At 44.5% G+C, this 20120-nt stretch overlaps 1 protein-coding gene and 1 pseudogene across 2 annotated transcripts in view; both read right to left on the bottom strand.

The window, feature by feature from the left end:
• CAP2 (cyclase associated actin cytoskeleton regulatory protein 2) overlaps positions 1–18987 on the bottom strand; it is a 159006-nt gene extending 140019 nt beyond the window's left edge. Inside the window, exon 1 of one of the 2 annotated variants that reach the window (XM_002720865.6) lies at positions 18462–18987. The gene's annotated coding sequence lies outside the window, so the exon portion shown is untranslated. Of the gene's footprint in view, positions 1–12968; positions 14817–18461 lie in introns of those variants that run through there. The other variant, XM_070074305.2, reaches the window with a different exon arrangement.
• Positions 13561–13775, bottom strand: LOC127487347 (U2 spliceosomal RNA; annotated as a pseudogene).
• Positions 18988–20120: the final 1133 nt, after the last annotated feature.

Genomic DNA, 20120 nt, shown 5'->3' with positions numbered 1-20120 from the left:
TGGGTGCAGGAACCCAAGCACTTGGGCCATCCTCCACTGCCCTACTGGGCCACAGCAGAGAGCTGGACTGGAAGAGGAGCAACCGGGACAGAATCTGGCGCCCCAACTGGGACTAGAACCCAGGGTGCCAGCACCGCAGGCAGATTAGCCTAGTGAGCTGTGGCGTCGGCCGGAATCTTTTCTTTATCCCCAGTGTTTTGATCATTTGAGATGATTTGTTTTCTGGTTGATCTATTTCCTTTAGAAAGGATTTTCACCATGTCTGGAAAGAAGAGGAAGATGGGCCTTGCATACTATCTCTGGGTCAGAGTTTATAAATCAAGGTTTTCTTCATCAAATAAATCAGTTAGCATTCTAAACACTTAAACAATTCAAACTATTCCAGTACCACATTTCTAGCAGTATTTGCAAATACTTCCTGCATCTCAGTGAAGATGCAGCCAGTTGGTATCCTCTTGTATATGGAATAATGAAGTATCCTGGGATCAAGAAAATATTTTCCTGGGAGGAAAAAGATTGCTGCCATTGCTTACATTTTTTGTGTCATTGGTCATTTTAGGAAACCCATCCTCAAGTACAGCTGCTTAGCTCCTAACATTGTACAACTTTACATCCAATGCTGTGCCCAGTGTACAACAACCATGGCCATGGCTGAAACATCACGGTGGCTGCATTTCTAAACTTTTGCATAACAAATGCCCAGAAAGAGAGCATTCCATACACTTGCAAACACTGCATAAGGTCTCAGTGGTTTTCTTCATCTTTAGCTGGGATGACAGAGAGAGCTCCTGGCTTTGGAATCAGGCCTGGATTTGTACCTGGCTCTCACGAGCTGGGGTGCTTTGGGCAAAGAGCTTCACTTTGCTGCACTGCACTTCACTTACCACGTGCAGACGGGGCACAGGTACGCAGTCTGAAGCATAGTCAGCGATCAACAGGCTAGCTACTACCAAGACATCCCACCTCATTCTGCCCTCAATGGGAACTGTCAGGTTCAAAAGGTCAGGCAGCCACGCAGAACATCTGGTCAGCAGAAACGACTCCCTGAGAACTTCAGGGGAGTTTGCCTCAATTTCAGAACTTCTTCCTCCAACATTTCTTTCTATTTCTTTTTCTTTTTTTCATTTTTAAAAGATTTTATTTATTTGAAAGACAAAGTTATAGAGATAGGTAGAGAGAAAGGTCTTCCATCTGCTGGTTCACTCCCCAAATGGCCGAAACAGCCAGAGCTGTTCCAATCCAAAGCCAGGAGCTTCCTCCAGGTCTCCCACCTGGGTGCAGGGGCCCAAACACGTGCTCCACCCTCCGCTGCTTCCCAGGTGCACTAGCGGGGAGCTTGTATATCTGCTGGTTCATCCCTCAAATGCTGACAGCAGTCAGGACTAGACCCGCCCAAAGCCAGGAGCAAAGAACTCAATCCAGCTCTTCCCAATCCAGCGCTCCCACATGTATGGGTACACGATGGCAGGAAACAGTCAACAGGGACACCAAGCCTGGCATGGAGGTGGTCACTCAGGTTTGCCATTCGGTCCAGATTCAGGAAAATCCCAGGGAGAAAGGTGCCACAGCAAAGGCCTTAAGGTTACCTGTTCCAGGTCTCAGAAGTGTGCTAGGGATGCGAGGCCGTTCTGTTTTGAGTCCTCTCTAGCTGCCCGCAGCACACGAGTGAAGCCATTCTCTTCATTTCAGCAAGCACTGGTACGGCTGTGGCATGTACCTCTGGCAATGCCTCTCCAGTCCTTTCCCGCACGGAGCTGAACTCGCCCTCCAACATTTCTAACAGAGGTTTTCTCGAGCCCACAGGGAATGACTGCTATACAATGAGGATTGGGGTATGCAGTCAGTTTACTAATCACCTGTGTTCTCCCTAAATATTTTTACAATGACTCTTCCGCTTTAAAATGGCCCTCGGCAGGAGACACATGCACTATCACTGTACAACCATTTTTGGAAAAGAGCACTCATTCATCCCTCCTATTTTCTTCAACTTAACCATCTTACGCTCAGGACAAAAGAGTCTATTAAGACTTTAACTCATTCAGTCTAACCAATAAAACAGCAACTTTCATAGCTGCTCTGGACATTGACACCCTACGGCACAGCGTAAGTAGTGATAAGCTCAGAATAACAGCCCATTTGTCTGCATTACGTATCTGGGATCTGCAAGATACACCACCCAATTACAACACTGCCTTGTGTGTTCTTTTCTGTTAGCACTTGTACACCTTGCCTTCCAAGGAGACCACTCACAAGCTTTCCATGGGCTGGGGTCCTGTCTTTAATGAGTCTACCACAGTGCTGTATAGCTACAGAATTCTAAAAATATTTTTGATTGATTAGTTAATTGGCTTCTATCCACTGCCTTTTCCTTGCCTGCTTGGTCACTGGCACAATTCCAGATCAGGCTGAAAGCCAGATTTTGGTAGGAGCAATTTCCATTGAAAACACACTGGTGGACGAGCTTTTCCCTATTGGAACCACAGTGGCCTCCTCTCACGATTTAACAGAGCATAAATGCTCCCTCCAAAGTAAACCTTTGGCTTTTCCGTGGCTCCTTTTTCTTCAGGATTTCAAAAATTAAAAGCAATTAAAGACTCGACCTTGGTTAAAGAGTTTTGTCAATTTTTTCACAGCAAGTCCATGAAACAAATAAGACAGAGTGCTACTCTTATAGCATGTCCATGTTAGCAGATGGGTCTTCCCAGTGTCTGAAGGCTCATTCATAGCACATCTCACTAGACCAAAGATGCAGACATGACTGTGGTGAGAGTTTCTCCTCTGATTCTCTAGGAGAGACTGAGAAAGACCATGAGCCCAAGGAGAAATAGAAAATAGACCTGAAGTGAGGGTAGAAAATAAGAGTGACTTTTCCTCATGATGACGCCATGCTACGGTCCCGGATGTGAGCTCTCTGCAAAAAGTAACATAATGACATTCGCCAGAATTTAAAAATATCTGTTAAACTACCATCAAATCAGACTGTCCTAGATTGTTAAGTTCTCTATCAATGACTTTCTCTCCTTTCCCAGAAAACTATCTATCACTGCAGGAAGGAGTCTTGTGATTCATTATTACTAAATGGGGTCAATGGCGTGTTTGGAGAGATGAACCTGTTTCATTCAGTCTTTCAGTCTCCACCGTCTTCTAGGCACAGTGCATGGATCTATAAAATCAGAGCTGATTAACATACAGGTCCTGCCCAGCTGCTGTAAGAGGGGCTGGGAGCTGCTTTCTTTTTTAAAAAAAGATTTATTTATTTACTTGAAAGGCAGAGTTGGGGGCCAGGGAGAGACGTTCCATCAGCTGGTTCACTCCCCAAATGGCTGCAGTGGCCAGGGCTGGGCCAGTTTGAAGATGGGATCCAGGAGCTTCTTTGGGGTCTCCCACTGGGTACAGGGGCCCAAGCACTTGTGCCATCCTCCGCTGCTTTCCTAGGCCATTAGCAGAGAGCTGGATTGCAAGCGGAGCAGTCAGGTCTTGAACTGGCACCCATATGGGATGCCAGCGCCACAGGCGGAAGCTTAGTCTACTACACCACAGCACCAACCCCCTTTCACTAACTTAAGAAAGTTGCATACAAACATGTTTTGAGCTGTGTCCTATACTGACTGCACGAGGCATAAACTGCATTCTCAGAGCACTAGGATCTCCACGAATGATAGACATTTGGTCCCTGGGAACAGGGTGCCATCCAGGACACCAGGACACAGAGAACTGGGCTGTTGCAGCAGAAGAGAGCTGAGACCACGTGGGAAGCCCATGTAGATCATGAAGGCTGCCTCTGTGCACCGACTTGGGGGCTGGTGTGCAGGAGTAAAGAAGCACCCCCACAAGCATGGATTCTGCCTGCAGAATGAGACCTACCCTCTTCTCTTACTAGGACATGAGAGCTCCTTTAGGTAAAAGCGAGGGAGGGACCATCACTGAGAAGGAATTCCCTCCCCACCCCCACTCCATGGCCCTTTCTAAGCAACCATGCTGTTGGGGAAGCGCTTTCAATTCTTGCATCCCCACATTGCCTTCTGTTCTTGTTTAACCCCTGGAGGACATAGAGGTCCAGAAGCTGCTTATAGGAGGCCCCAAGAGCCTCATCCTGGCACTAAGAAAAAAAGAAACATGGAAACACTGCTACTAAGCCAGGCTACTACTAGGCTACTGGTTTTCATGGACCTTTTGTACCTCCAGTAAGTAAAAGTATTGCTCCCCTTGCATCCACGGTATACAAAGAGCTCCTATAACTCAATAATAAGAAGACAAACACACCAATTTGGAAATGAGAGCAATATCTAATATTTTTCTAGTGAAGATTTCTATGTGAAGATTCACATTAGTACTCACTAGGGAAATGCAAATCAAAACTCAATGAGATGTCACATACCCACAACCAGACAGATACTAACAAGTACTGATGAGGATGTGAAGAAATTGGAAGTCTAGGGGCTGGTGCTGTGGCATAGTGGGTAAAGCCACTCCACTTCTGATTCAGCTTTCTGCTAATGTGCCTGGGAAAGCAGCAGAGGATGGCCCAGGTCGTTGGGCCCCTTCATGCATGTGGGAGACCCAGAGGAAGCTCCAGGCTTCTGGCTTCAGAATGGCCCCCCGGCTGTTGTGGCCATTTGGAGAGTGAACCAGTGGATGGAAGACCTCTCTCTGCCTCTGCTTCTGCCTCTGTTATTCTGCCTCTCAAATAAATAAATGAATGAATCTTTAAAAAAAGAAAGAGAGATTGGAAGTCTCATACATATCTGTCACATCAACCAGCTACTCCACTCCTAGGTACCTACTCAAGAGAAATAAAAAAGGCATGTTTACACAAAGGCTTGTAAGTCACTGTCATAAAAGCTTTATTCCTAACTGCTCCTCCCCAAAGAGAATCCAAATGTACTTCAGCTGAAGAATAGGTAAACAAAATGTGTCATATCTATACAATGGAATATTCTACATCCTTGAAAATATTTGAAATAGAGTCATGTAGAATAAAATGAATGATCCTCAAAAAGATGATCCTAAGCAAGATAATAGAGATGACCATGTATTATGTGATTCCATTCATTTGACATCTTCAGCAAGGGCTAATGGAGAAAAACATAAAGTAAGTTAGAGGTTACCTAGGGGAGGAGGTAAGAAAGGAGAGTGGATTGCAAATAGGCACAAACCTTATTTTAAGTGGTGGGCATGATTTAAAATAGGATTACAGCAGAGTTTTGCAATGAAATAAATATACTAACAGCCATCAGATTGTGTACTTAAAATGGGTGATCTTTATGATATGGAAAATTGTGTCTCAAAAAAGCTCTGAAAAAACAAGCACTAAAAACCAGTTAACAGCTGAGTAACTCTGTGGCTCTCACCTATGGCAAAGTCACAGGTGGTTATTAAGCTTAGCCAGAGACTGCTGTGCACGCCCACCCGCCTCGCTCCTGGAACTGTGCTAGCTGTGGGGCCAAGGCAGCTGACAGAATAGGGCTGCAGTTCTTAAGGCTCTCTGTGCATCAGAGTCCTGGGCAGGAGTGGGGCTTCCTAAATGCAGACTCTTAGGCCTACCCTCGCCAGTACTGATTCACCGTCATAGGCAATCCCAGTATTGTGCGGCTTTCAGAAGCATTCTTCAGAGTACAAGAACCACACCCCTCGGAGAATCACTATAATGAGGGTATGCTGGAACACTGTAGGGCACCAGGGATCAAGAAGGGGGCAGTACCCAACTGAGCCCTTGGAAGAGACAGGTTAGGAACCAAACCAAGTCTCAAAGGAGGAGGAGGTGTTATGCAGAAGTAGAGGAAGTGAGTAAAGGCACTCCTGAGCCTTGGCCCAGCGTGTGCAAGACACGGAGGTATTAACGGGCAGAAAATGTTTCTTAAGCTTCCACTGTGTGCCAGGAGCTGTCTAACCAAGCACAAGAAACAGGGGACTCAGGAGCAGTTAGAGGGGCAGAGAGATCTGGGAGGAGACATGAATTTTCCTATGAAGGTGACAGTAGATTGAAGAAGGCCTGAGATGTGTTCAGGCTAGATCTGTAATTAAATGGAGGGAAAGGGAGAAGCCCAGGTATCTCAGATGTATTGATGTCAATAAAAGCAGAGACAGGGAATGGTTGTGGCTAGTGAGACAGGAAATTCAGCATCGGCTTTCCAAACACACTGACCACAACCTCTGACCACCACACTTCTAGGACCACACCACAGAACAAATAAATGCACAAACATGACTGACCGAAAGCACACAGGCAGTACTGGTTCACGTGGTCAGTCGGTCACTGCTCACCATATGACTAGAAGTATTATACTTTATTAAGCTCTGTCACTTCAGGGTGAAGAATGCCATGTCTCTTCGGATTAATACATATTAGGCCTTCCTGAAATTCCTTCTAAACTCAACATGCATTGGCTTTATTGTTAAATATGCATATGCAATTGAACAACAGATTCAGCCACTTTCTTCAAATAAAAGAAAAAACAAAGGGAACCCTACTGTTCCAGGCCAGTTTTATGCACAGAAATGTTAAGAGTGCAAATGTGGTCATTGGATGTAAAATGCGCAGGGAATCCATTTGGTGTAAGCATTCTCCTTCAACTCCTTTTAGCTTTTCCAGCCTCCTGGGTCTATTTCACACTTGATTTCAACCTACCACTTAAACACAATCAGTGTTTTCCCATAGTGATATGGATGAACACAAGACTAGAGATTCTTTTTAAGTCTGCAGACCGAGGAGTCCAAAGCCAAAAGGAAAAGACAGAATCAGGGTAAAGTGGAAAGAAAGGAGTGACAGGTGTGGAAGAAACAGAGGAAAAATGGAATGAAGGGAAGCACCAAGCAGAGGAGGGATAACAAAGCTGACCAAGTCACCTTCAGCCTGTCTCTAGGCTGCGTTCAAAATGTGAAAAGCAGGTACCTGACCCTGGAAGACAACCAACAGCAGCTGAATAAAGGAGAAGAATCAGGACTGGAAAAGGGGAACCATTTGGGAGGAAGATTATAGTCCTCACCCACGCCGTGTGCTGGGGTTGTCCTTGCATCAGAGCTGTGCGGGCGGCGCAGGCAGCAAGCATGCTGAAAGAACCCCCTGTTTGGCTAGAGGGCCCGGGGGCTCCTTCAAGTGAAAGAGCATGGGGGAAGCCAAGGTTCTGTGTTTTCCTTTTTCTCTCCCAAGAGTGACCACAAACATGGAACTGTGTGACAGAACTGCACAGGCAGTTAAAGTTTCTCTCCTGACCATAGGGACAAAAAGAAGGAAATAAAAAGGACCACTATGGTCCAAAGAGCTTGGAGAGAACCCCTGCTATTTTTTTCTCTCACTGTTTTGCCTTTAGGATGGCTCCAGACTTGGAGAACTAAACTGCAGTAGCAGCAGCAGCAGCAGCTAACTTTTCAAAATAAATCCATTTTTTCATGCCAGAAGAACAGGGAAAAAAGGGAGCACAGGAGTAGAAGCGTGGGGAGAATCCCAAAGGGAAGGCTGGAGAGGATGTGCAGTGTGTGTCAACAAGCACAAGTCCCAGTCTCGTGTGTTCATGTGTGAGACTCTGAGAACTGAACTATGATAGACACCACTGCTCAAGTCCCAGACTAACCTTCAAAACAGTGCATGCCTGAGGCTCAAGATGAACAGCAAAGGCTTGAAAACTGAACTGATATTGCAATCACTGTTCACAGAATTCAAGATAGGATTGCCTTGATTACCCAATAAGACAAAAGAATTGAGCACCTTCCAAAGGAGTCAGTTTCATCATGTAATACTCAAAATGTCCAGAATTCAATCAAAAATATTTGACATAGGAATGCCCAGGAAATGTGAGCAATCCTCAAGTGAAAACACAATCAGCAGATGCCAACCTCAGGATGACACAGGTGTTGGAATTATAAGGCAGATCTATAGTAGCTATTTTAAGTATGGTCAAGGAGATAAAGATAAATACTCCTGACATCAATGGAAAAATACGAAGTCTCAGTGGAGTCAAACTATAAAAACAAGTGAAAATTCTAGAATTGAAAAAATAGTAACTGAAATAAAAAGTGCACTAGACAGACTTAATAGCAGACTGGAGATGGCAGAGAAGAGTGTCCAGGAACTTGAAGAAACAGACATTATCCAATCTGAAGAACAGAGAGAAAAAATTGGAAAAATAATGAACACAGTCTAAAAGGCTTGTGGGACCACATTAAAAGGTCTACTATTTGTGTTACTGAAGATAACATATTGAAGAAACAAAATAAATAAAGATGAATAAGGTAAAGATACAGTTGCCAAAAATAAAAAAGTAACACATCATGAGCTCCCATCCCCTTCTGAGAGGTGCTAGACCTTTAGTACTTAAATGTCTTCCCTAAATCTAGCAGAACAAGGAATCCCTAGCACTATGTCAATCAGTAAACTGGTTCACTTACCAATACTAAACTAGAAAGAGTTTGCTACAATACGGACCATTGTTTTTTTGTTCAGATAATGGGTGTAAGGTAAGCTACAAGTTAGTAAACTTTTAATTCCATATAGCCTGAAAAAGTTTATAAAACCCTCTTGCATACTGAGATGTAAAAGTAAAATGATTTTATCTGATGATTTCACTATTAATTGTAAAAGAATATATGTAATTGTGACAGATTATACTGATATGAAATGTTAATAATAGGGGAAGTGGTGCAAGCTGTATATGGAAACTCTTTGTATTACAACCTAACAATTTTTGTTTATAAATTTAAAATTATTCTGAAATAAAGTGTTAAAAAAGAAGAATATATGAACAGGCTGCTCTTTAACTGTCACAAATCTTGCATAATTCTTTTACTTACTCCTTGAATTTATTGCTCAATTTCCTTTTGCCTTACAGAAATTTATCCTAATTTTACATATTTTATACTTTGATGTATTTTAATTATCATATTTTTTCTATCAAATATATTTACATTTAAGCCTTAATTCAATGGTCAAACTATTTTTTTAAAAACTAATACCATTATCTTTATTAGTAGAAAGAAATGTATCAAAATGCAAATATTAAAAACTTTGACAAATAATTGCTAAATGTAAATAGAAATTTTTTTAAAAAGATCTTTACTTATTTGAAAGTCAGAGTGACACAGAGAAAGAAGGAGAGGCAGAGAGAGAGAGAGAGAGGTCTTCTATCTGCTGGTTCACTCCCCAATTGGCTGCAAAGGCTGGAGCTGCGCTGATCTGAAGCCAGGAGCCAGGAGTTTCTCTCAGGTCTACCACGCAGGTGCAGGGTTCCAAGGACTTGGGCCATTTCCCACTGTCTTCCCAGGTCATAGCAGAGAGCTGGACTGGAAGAGGAGTAGCCAAGACCAGAACCATCCCCCATATGGAGGCCGGCAATGCAGGCAGCAGCTTCACCTGCTATGCCACAGTGTCTACTCCTAGATATTTTTTTTCAACTGTCTTTGCTGAACATGTTTATGTTTCAAATATTTCATGCACATTTATATCACTATACTTATTACTAAAATAAGTCAAGGTTAAGTATCAATTTGATTCTGATTTTTTGTTTTTAATCAATGCAATGCTGAAAAATAGAAAAGGAGATGGAAATGTATGAAATTTTGTTACAGAAATGTCATTCAACTTTTGAAATCCTTCTTAGTTATATGCTAAACATCAAAAGGTGATGAAATATGAAAAATACTTGACTTTCCAGTGTAAGGAAAAATTGGAAAAGACTAATGGAGTGAACATCCTAAGAACTCACCTATCTGGTTCTCTCAACTATTCACTGACTTAACTAGTCTATTTTTCAACCCCACAGAGACAGAACTTATAAAAAATGGATAGTAAATAGTTCATGTCTATAGGGATGCAAAAATATTTTATCCTGTAGAAGTTCAATTGCTTTCCCTCTCCCACTATGGAAGAAGTCGGTTTTATACCTATTAAGCAAATTCATTCCAACATTTCTAGAAATGGCTTTCTTAGGACTGACTGTGAAACCTTTCTGGCTCTCTTCATTTTTAAAATATGTTTTAAAATGTTCGTTCTTTATTTGATGAGAGTCATGATTTCATACTCTCTTTCTCTCTCTCTCTCTCTCTCTCTCTCTCTCTCTCTCAGATTTATTTATTTGAAAGTCAGAGTTACAGAGAGAGAGAGAGGAGGCAGAGATAAAGAGAGATCTTCCATCTGCTGGTTCACTTGCCAAGTGGCTGCAACAGTCAGGGCTGGGCCACATGGAAGCCAGGAGCCAGGAGCTTCATCCAGACCCACATGGATGAAGGGGTCCAAGCACCTGGGCCATCCTCCACTGCTTTCCCAGGCTATTCGCAGGGAGCTGGATCAGAAGCAGAGCAGCCGGGACTCAAGCCAATTCTCATATGGGATAGCAACGCAGTTGGTGGCTTAACCCATTACACCACAACACCGGCCTTGATTTCATCCTCTTTTAAAGTTTATCCTGGGGTGGGCATTTGACACAGAGGTTAAAACATCCATATCCTATACTGAGTACTCGCTCTGCTTCTGATTTCTGTTTTCTGCAAAATTGTGCCCTGGGAGGCAGCATTTGGGTCTCTGCCACCCACCTGGGAGACCTGAATCAAGTTCCACATTCCTGACTTTAGCCTGACCCAGCAGCCCTGGCTTCCGTGGGCACCTGGGAAGTGAACCAGTGGATGGGAGATCTCTCTCCCTTTGTCTCTCTTCCTTTCAAGTAAATAACAATAAATAATTTTTTTGAGTTTATAACTTGATTAGATTGTCCTTAAATTTGGTCTTGTTTAGTGTAAAGAAAGATTTAGAAAGCTTTGCAAAGGTTGTCTGTCCAGGCATTAGAATCACTCACTTTGTCACCCCTAAAACTAAACTGATATTCTAGATTGCTTCCCTTTCTTACCCTTCTCACCTCATAGATTTCTACATTCCTGAGCAATGCAATCAAGTGAAACTGCTTTGAGATGGAACTTCAGTGAGATGGGCTAGACACAGGCTTTTCACATGCACAGTGAGAAAAAGCTGATTTTGGAAAAGGAGGAGAAAAGAGAACTTGTGTCTCCATTACAGGCTCTCTCTCAGAAAGATCAGTTTAGGAAAAGCACGTGTAGAAGATGTGGACCTGGACTTTGTCTTCAAACACTTCCATGCATGTACCTTTGGGAAGTCTTTGCCTAGAGAAGGGGTGGGGGAATATCAAACTCATGGGCCATAAAAGGTCCATAAAATCATTTGGTATGGCTCTGCCAAGACACCCACAGGTGGGACTCAAAATTCAATCAATGTATACCAGGGTAATTTTTTAGTTCATAATGTTGTATAGCTGCACATTATGGTATAAATATTCAAATGGCCCTTGGCAGGAGAAAAGATCCCCTACCTCTGCCTTAGAATAAACCCAATTTATCTCATAAGAATCCAGTGCTTCTTCTATGAACAGAAATAAACAAAAACAAGATGGGAAATACTAACCACCACTGGATGGATCCATCACCAGTGGATCCCTTGAGACTTCTGGTCACAGTTTAGGTATTATTCTGCCCATGGCATCTTCCTTCCCTGATATTGATTTTTGTATTCCCAGTGATACAGTAGCCACTCAACATAGGAGGAATGAATAAATAATCAGGGGATCCCAGAATTTCTCTGGACTGCCACATGGATTGATTCAAAGTAATAGGGATTAACTTCTCATGAAACTGCACAAGTGAAGACACACAACAAGCAGTGTTGTTTATGTACTGCAAGGTCTGTCTTCTGTGTCCCCAGCATCAAACATCTCCAGGAACCATCTTTCTATTTGGTAATGCCATTTAGACCACCCTGCTTCTGTATTCACTCTCAAGGAACCCTCCTGCTGTTTAATAATCCCTTCTTGGTCTGGCATTGTGGAACAGCTGGTTAACCCGTCCCTGTCAATGCTGTAATCCTCTATCAGAGCACTGGCCCCAGTCCCATCTGCTCTGCTTCTCTGCTTCTAATCCAGATCTCTGCTAATGTGCCTGGGAAGGCAACAGAGGATGGCCCATGTACTTGGGCCCCAGTCACCCACATGGGAGACCTGGATGGAGTTCTTGACTCCTAGCTTCGGCCTGGCCCAGCCTTGGCAAAGCGGCCATTTGGGGCATGAACCAGAAAATGGAAGGTTTCTCTCTGTGTGTGTGTGTGTGTGTGTGTGTGTGTCTTCCTGTCTCTATCACTGTGCCTTTCAAATAAATACGTGAATAAATCTTAAAAATATGTATAATCCTTTCTATCAAAACAAGAGAAATGTAAATCAGACATATATTTCAGAGTGGCTTTTAATTATGAGAAACTAGGGGCTAATAGGACCTCAAAGATTACCTTATTCACCCACTCATCAGGCAGATGTTAAAGTTTTAGGTTTATGGACTTCTGTGCCTCTCTGCTTGGCTAAGTGTTCAATAAGAAGCCAGGATGACTGGATATCTAAGCAGACAGGGCAGGTAAGACCATATTCACAGCAGCCAAAAGTTCTGGGGGCCAGCACTGTGGCGTAGAGGGTAAAGCTGCCACTTTCAGTGCTGACATTCCATATGGGCGCCAGTTCGAGTCCCGGCTGCTCCTCTTCCAATCCAACTCTCCGCTATGGCCTGGGAAAACAGTAGAAGATAACCCAAGTCCTTGGGCCTCTGCACCTGTGTGGGAAACCCAGAGGAAGCTCCTGGCTCCTGGCTTCGGATTGGTGCAGTTCCATCTGGGGAGTGAACCAGTGGATGGAAGATCTCCCTCTCTCTCTGCCTCTCCTTCTCTCTCTGTGTAACTCTGACTTTCAAGTAAATAAGTAAATCTTTAAAAAAAAGTTCTTTTGGCTTCAGACAACTTCCAGTGTTCCTTAGTTTATAGGGCTGGCTATTGAAAGGAAAACAAACCTATTACATAATTTCCCAGAGAAGCTAAGTTTTCCTCTAGTGGAAAAAGCATACACATAGAGAAAAATAAAGCAAGGTGAAAGTCCCCTGGACATAAAGACTCATATGAAAAAAAAGAAAAAGACTAGTATGATTCTACTTACGTGAGTACAAAGCAGAAGGGTGGTTATCCTGGGTGGAGGGTGTGGGAAGACGAGAATGGGGTTCTGTCGCTCCCCCTCTTCGTGGAGGAACGACACAGGACCCTGCGCTGTTCTTTTGTCTGCTCGGCCCTCCCCGGGTTTGCTGCTGGTTCTTCCCGGGTTGGCTACCGACCCTTCCACCTCCGTGGAAGGGCGGTTCCCCCTGCCACTTTCCCCACTTCCGCAGGGGAGCGGCACACCGCCGGCCGGCTCTCTCGGGGGCTGCTCAGATGTTCCTCAGGTGTTCCCCTTAGATGTTCCTGGTGCATGTTGTCTCTCTCCTCCTTTATAGTCCTCTTCCACCAATCCCAACTCTGCTACCCACACGCCGAGTACGCTGCTCTACTCCAATCAGGAGCAGGATCAGCTCCTGCAGCTTGTCAAGTTGGTGAGAGGCAGCTGTGTAAAAGCTGTTTACTCCTCTCCCAGCGCCATATTGTGGGAGAGCAGATGCATAGAATAAGTCTTAATTCCAGTACCTTAGTCTAGTCCGAGTTGCTCCCCACAGGGTTCAGTTTGGGAGGATGACCACATGTTAGAGATGCACAGTAGTGATGGGCGCACAAGGAAGTGAATGTACTTCATGCCACTGAATCACACACTTAAAAATGCTTGAAATGATCAATTCCACATTACATAGATTTTACTACAATTTTAAAAACAGTATTAAAAAACCCTCACTGTTCTGATCTTAGGATGCTTTCCCACATCCCAAGTTAAGGTAGAAATATCCTACACTTGATCTTAGCCAAAAGGCCGAGAAGCGATGGTAGAAATATCCTGAAGAAGTGTGAACACTCAGAGACTGTATCAGAGCAGACTAGAAAACACCAAACATTAAAAAGCCAGATTTCTGATTGGCTTATCATTACCAGAATCATCAAACCAAATCAAACTAGAGCTACTGGGCCACCCAGTAGGACACATCACACAAGAAAAAAATCTAAAGATGTTTGCTCATGTACTTTGCCTAAAGTAATGTCCCTTTGACTTTACAAAGTTGTCCTCTGTGTTGTCCTAATGCCACATAATATAAGGGGATGAAGACATTCATGAATGATTGCATTACAGGGTCATGGTGGGCAACTATGTTTTTTTCACACTTCTTAAGATGGAAGTTCCAATCAGAATTGAAGCAGGAGGAGAAAGCAGAATCTCTGATGCAGCCTCTCTTGGTTTGGGAAAACTAAAAAACTGGGTGTCTATTATCAACTTGCAAGTCAGAAGAATAGGCTATTTTTTTCCCCATTAAACTACGTGGCACATTCACATTCACACAGAAGAACACTGGCTAAAACACATGGACAAGTCTTCAAAGCAGCACTCTGGGTAACAGCAACACATGGAACCAACCCAAATGCCTGTCAACAACAACAACAACACATACCTAAATCAAAGAGGGACTATTGGCCAAAAAGTATTACATAACTTAATGCAACAATATGGATGATTCTTAAAGACTCAACATTGAGTTTTAAAAAGGAGAAGGTAGGGCTGGCGCTGTGGCACAGTGGGTTAAAGCCCTGGCCGGAAGCACCGGCATCCTATATGGGTGCCAGTTCTAGTCCCGGCTGCTCGTCTTCCAATCCAGCTCTCTGCTGTGGCCTGGGAAAGCAGTAAAAGATGGCCCAAGTCCTTGGACCCCTGAACCTGCATGGAAAGACCCAGAGAAAGTTCCTGGCTCCTGTCTTCAGATTGGCACAGTTCCGGCCGTTGTGGCCATCTGGGGAGTGAACCAGCAGATGGAAGATCTCTCTCTCCGGCTGTACCTCTCTCTGTAACTGTCTTTCAAATAAATAAAATAAATCTTAAAAAAAGGAGAAGGTATAGATACCATTTTAATAAGTAAAAAATAAGCAAACCTAAACAATATATTGCTTAGGAATACATAGTTATGTAATAAAACTGTTTTACAATAAAACCAGGAAATGATTAACAGGAAGGGACAGGGGAATCGCATAGGGGAGAAGCACAAGGAAAGATGTATCAGGATGGGAAACAGTCTAGTGTTTCTTTCCCCAACCTTCCATTTATTTTCTTTAATAGCTTAATTGAGAGATCATTCACATACCACACAGTTCAATGCTTTCAGTATATTCACAGATACACGCAACCTTCAGCACAATTTTAGAACATTTTCATCACGTCCAAAGAAACTCTGTGTCCTTTTTCTATCACTCCCCAACTCCAAACCCACTGCCAACCTGAAGCAACCATTCGTCTGCTCTGTCTCTACAGATTTCCTTGTTCTAGATATTTCCCATAAATGGACTCATGTAATATGTGGTTTTTTTTTTTTTTTTTTTTTTTTTTGACAGGCAGAGTGGACAGTGAGAGAGAGAGACAGAGAGAAAGGTCTTCCTTTTGCCGTTGGTTCACCCTCCAATGGCCGCCGCTGCAGCCGGCGCACCGCGCTGATCCTGGCAGGAGCCAGGAGCCAGGTGCTTTTCCTGGTCTCCCATGGGGTGCAGGGCCCAAGCACCTGGGGCCATCCTCCACTGCACTCCCTGGCCATAGCAGAGAGCTGGCCTGGAAGAGGGGCGACCGGGACAGAATCCGGCGCCCCAACCGGGACTAGAACCCGGTGTGCCGGCGCCGCAAGGTGGAGGATTAGCCTATTGAGCCACGGCGCCGGCCATAATATGTGGTCTTTTGTGACTGGCTTCTTTCACTGGGCACAATGTTTTTAAGGTTCATCCATGTCGGAGCATGCACCTGTACTTCATTCCTTTGTATGGCTAAATAATATCCCATTTTACAGATAGACCACATTCCAGTAATCTGCTTATCTGTATGCAGGCTTTTTTGTGGACATACAAGCTCTCTTGACTCTAAATACTTAGAGGAAATCGCTAGGTCATGTGGAAACTCTATGTTTCACTTGGAGAACTGACAAACTGTTTTCCAAAGGAAATGCAGCATTTCACCAGCACTGATAGGGGTTCTGATTCCTTCAATGCACACAGTTATCATGATCTGATTTTGTGATGACAGCCAAGCTGGGGAGTGTGAAGTGATCTGTGGTTTTGATGTGGATTTCTCTGATAAATGATACTGAGAAGCTCTGTATGGGTTTACTGGCCATATATCTTCTGTGGCGAACTATATTCAGATCCTTTGCCATTTTAAAATTGAGTTATTTAGCTTTTTGTTCTTGAGCTGTAAGAACTCTTTATGTATTGTGGATACAAGTCCACTATCACATATATGCGTTTTTAATATTTTAATATTTTCTCCCATACTATTTACACCCATCTAGCTCTTAAGCTCTAGTTTCTAAAACAGGTGATGGGCTCATATGGGTGCATTTGAATATAATGTTCGTAACTTATAGAGATTTAGCATATCATTTTTGTGTTCAGGGGCTCTTCAAAAAGTGGATGAATGTTATTACAAGGTTAAGTTTGTTTAGATGCAAAAATTTTGAAATCCATGCAAATGAGGGAATCTCCAAAAAGTTCTTAGAAAATGAGTACCATGGAACACCGCACAGATTTCAAAAATTTTTGGCACCAAAATCAACTTATATTTTAATTCCATCTTTCCATGAACTTTCTGAAGTATCTTTGCACAAAATACTACATAATTAACGAAGCAAAACCAAAACAAATCCTCACACATAAAAATGTCAGGAAATAGTCCAAAGCAGACACCATAATGCCCCACATAAGTTAATATTATTCTTGAAGGTATTTAACCTAACTCCCAGGGTATCTAACAGGCACTCCAAATTTGGCCCATTAACTCTTTCAAAAGGCTCTTCTCCAAATTCTGGCAAGGGCTGCTGGGAGTAGCAACCACCGCCAGCTGGGCTCCTCCACTTCCCTCCTGTTTTTGTGTTTCCCCAAGGTAAGAGTGGTTTCCACATTTCTAAATAATGAGAGGAAAAGAACAAAGAATAGTGAAAATAATATGAACTTCAAAAAAAAAAAAACCTGTAAATAAAGTGAAACACAGCATTCCTTTATGTACCTTCAGCCACTTGCATCCCACAACAGATCTCAGTAGTTATTAAAGAGACCATATGGCCTGAAAAACCAATTATTTTTAGCATCTATCTCTTCTTCCAACGCTTGCCAAATCCTACCCTGCATCAACAAATTAAATTACTTCTCACTTCAACAAAGAGCAGCAAAAATGGACATTCAACTATCGAAGACTCTCTTGATAATGACCTTCATGATAAACTTTCTTTTCCTCTTTATGTACAGTAGATGACATCTTGATTCCACTTTTGTTAAGTGTTTTTAGACTTAGGGGTTCATGAAGAAGTAGATTTTCTTTTCAAGATATTGAGTCTCTTTAAGAAGTCACGCTCCAGTCACAGCAGAGCTACCGATGTAATTATTTTCACGAACGTTTATTACCTATGTATTCAGTGTTGGTGCTGCAGGAATCAGCTGCCCCAAACCCTGCCCGTACCCTCAAGAGGCTTACAGTCTAATCAGAGTCCAGTGCCTACCAGAACAATTTCTCTACCGTGTAACCTCACATTAAGTGAGTTTAGATATTCTACCATGAATTCCAGGACACGCTTCTTGCATTAAAAAGAAACCTAAATGAGCAATAGAGAAGCAATACTCTACAGACGATTATGGTAAAATACAACTTCCACAAGCGGCCACATTCCCACGAGGCCATCACCAAGGGTCCCCGATCTTTTTGCTAAGTACTCGTCTCCACTAGGGCTAATCGAATCTAATCCTAGTTCACCATCCTCAAGGCAGTCACCTCTAACAATCATTTTAAACAGCGCAGGAGCCACACACAGTTTCGCTGAAACTTGCAGCACGTTGCGATGCTGATGAGAAAAGGGTCATTCGCAGGTCTGGTTATCAGCGCCAGCAGGAAGACAAGGTGGCGACTCCCACCCACGACCCGGTACCCAAAGCAGCGAGAGAGCCGGTGTGTGTGGGGGGGTGCCCCGTTAAGAGCCTTCCCTCAATGCCTCAGTTGCCGCTGCATTTTTTAGAAGTGACTTCACCGCCTCAAGTCAGGTTCTGCAATGAAGCCAGGTCGCTTTCTTTCCAGCACTTTCTGCTCGGAGTGGCTGCGGTCAGATCCGGCGCCGTGACACCCACCTTGGCACCCCCGTGAGGCTCCGAGGTTGAGCCGGGGAGAACCCCCCAAAAAGTGAGACCGCCCTGGAGCGCAGCGGCTCCCGCGTGGGAAGGCCGCGGCCACGAGAGCCCATTCCCGCTCGCACCCGCCTTCTGCGCGGCCAGGGCCCAGGGAGACTGCGCGGCCAGGGCGCGCCTCTGCCCTGACCCAGATGGGGGCCGCCCGCGCCGCGTCCCCGCGTCCCCGCGTCCGCGCGCGCCATCCCGGCCCGGCAGGCCCCCGCCCCCAGGCGTCCGGGGCCCCGCGCCGCTGGGGCGCGCCGGCCCGTGAGGCGCCCTGCACCTGCCGCCCGGCCGCTCTCCACCCTCAGCAGCCCCGAGCGCCCCACCCTACCTGCTCCGGTGTCCTCAGTCCCGTCCTGCGCGGCGCAGCTCGGCGTTCGGCCCCTCGCTGCCTCCTCCCGCCGCCCTCCCGGTCTCCTCCCCGCCGCCTCCGCCCCCCTGAACGCGAGCCCGTGTCAGTCACGCTGCTCCGGGGGAGAGTCGCCGGCGGCTTCCGGGAGCTCCAAATACAGACGAGCCCGGGGCAGAGCCGAGGAGGCGAGCGCCGCGCGCGCCCGTGGGCCCTGGAAATAATGGGGAGCCGAGAGCGCAGGGGGCAGATGGGCTGAGGGAGAAAGAAGAGGGGGAGACGTGGGAGGCAGCGGCCAGGGAAGCGGGCCGCGTGCCAGGCGCAGCCTGGGAGAGAGATGAATTCGCTGCACCGCTGCGAAGGAGTCTGGAAAGATCCGTGGGCTCTTGGCTGAGGGAGGCACAGATAGGTTTTGGGTCCCCAGAGACTTGGGCGGAGACATGGATGGGTAACAGGTCCGCAGGAAGGAAGAGACCGGCCTGTGTGTCCGCCCAGCCCCAGTAAGGATAAAAGCTCTAGTTGCATGGGAGGTGGGTAGCCATCTATCGCCGCGCTTCAGGATCTTGTAACTTTTTGTGTTTTTTTGTTAAAGTGTTTTATATACGGCAGCAACTGGGGGGAAAAAAATGCCCGTTTGGAAACAAATGCAATCTACTCTTTAAAATGTGTGCGTGTAGGCATTTCCCCTTTGCATGTTGATTATAATTACACAACTGGAGGTCTTTTCCCTTTTTTGTTAACATTAGAAGAAAAGTACTGATTTTCAATTTGAACCGACGTTTATTGAAATCTAAAGAAGCAGACATGAAGCTCCCCATTGAATGAATACCAGGAAAATAATTGCAGATGGGGCGGGGCAGGTGTGGGGGGGTGCTATGGATGCCTTCTTCAAGTTTGCAGGCACTAAACAGGAAGGCGAGTCCGGAGGAAGCCAGCATTCTCTGTCCATGTGAAAATTGCATCTCTTTGCACTCTGTGCATCACAAGGCTTTTCTGCCCCTATAGGTCACAACTTAAAATGAAGATCATTACACGTTGCTCCTGGTGGTGATGTGCAGTGCCATTTTGCTCTGTTTGGGGGGGGGGGGACAAGAAAATATAATAACATATACATGGATACATGCACTGCCTGAAGCCAGAGCCAGCATCCTGCTACCCTTGTGCACGACTTGCATATAGTAGATAATCAGCATGTTTTTACTGAACAATGAATGCATGGATGGATGACGTATCTACATATTATCTATGTATTGGGAACACTTGTGTTCCAGGAACATGGAAAGTTTGTGTAGGACCACAGGAGAAGCCTAAGCTTCTCTTCTATATGACCACTTTTTATTTTAGTTATTCCAACAAGTATTAATAGAGCATTTCCTTTAGCTGAATACAGTTGTCCCTTGGTATCTGGGAAATCGGTTCCAGGACACCCCATGTATGCCAAAATTCACAGGTGTTCAAGTCCCTTGTATAAAAAGGCACAGTATTTGCATATAACCTTTGCACATACTCCTAGAGAGTTTAAATTATTTTTTATTACACATAATCCCTAATATAAAGCGAATATGATGGGAATACTAGTTACAGTGTATTGTTTAGGGAATATGAGTTATTTCAAAAAGTTCATGGGAAATGCAATTAAAA

The sequence above is a fragment of the Oryctolagus cuniculus genome, chromosome 5 (genome assembly GCF_051225735.1).
Source record: "Oryctolagus cuniculus isolate XC-2025 breed Fujian yellow rabbit chromosome 5, ASM5122573v1, whole genome shotgun sequence".
Classification (NCBI taxonomy): Eukaryota; Metazoa; Chordata; class Mammalia; order Lagomorpha; family Leporidae; genus Oryctolagus; species Oryctolagus cuniculus.
The sequence above is the reverse complement of the archived record's forward strand: the minus strand, read 5'-3'. Positions and strand labels throughout refer to the sequence as shown.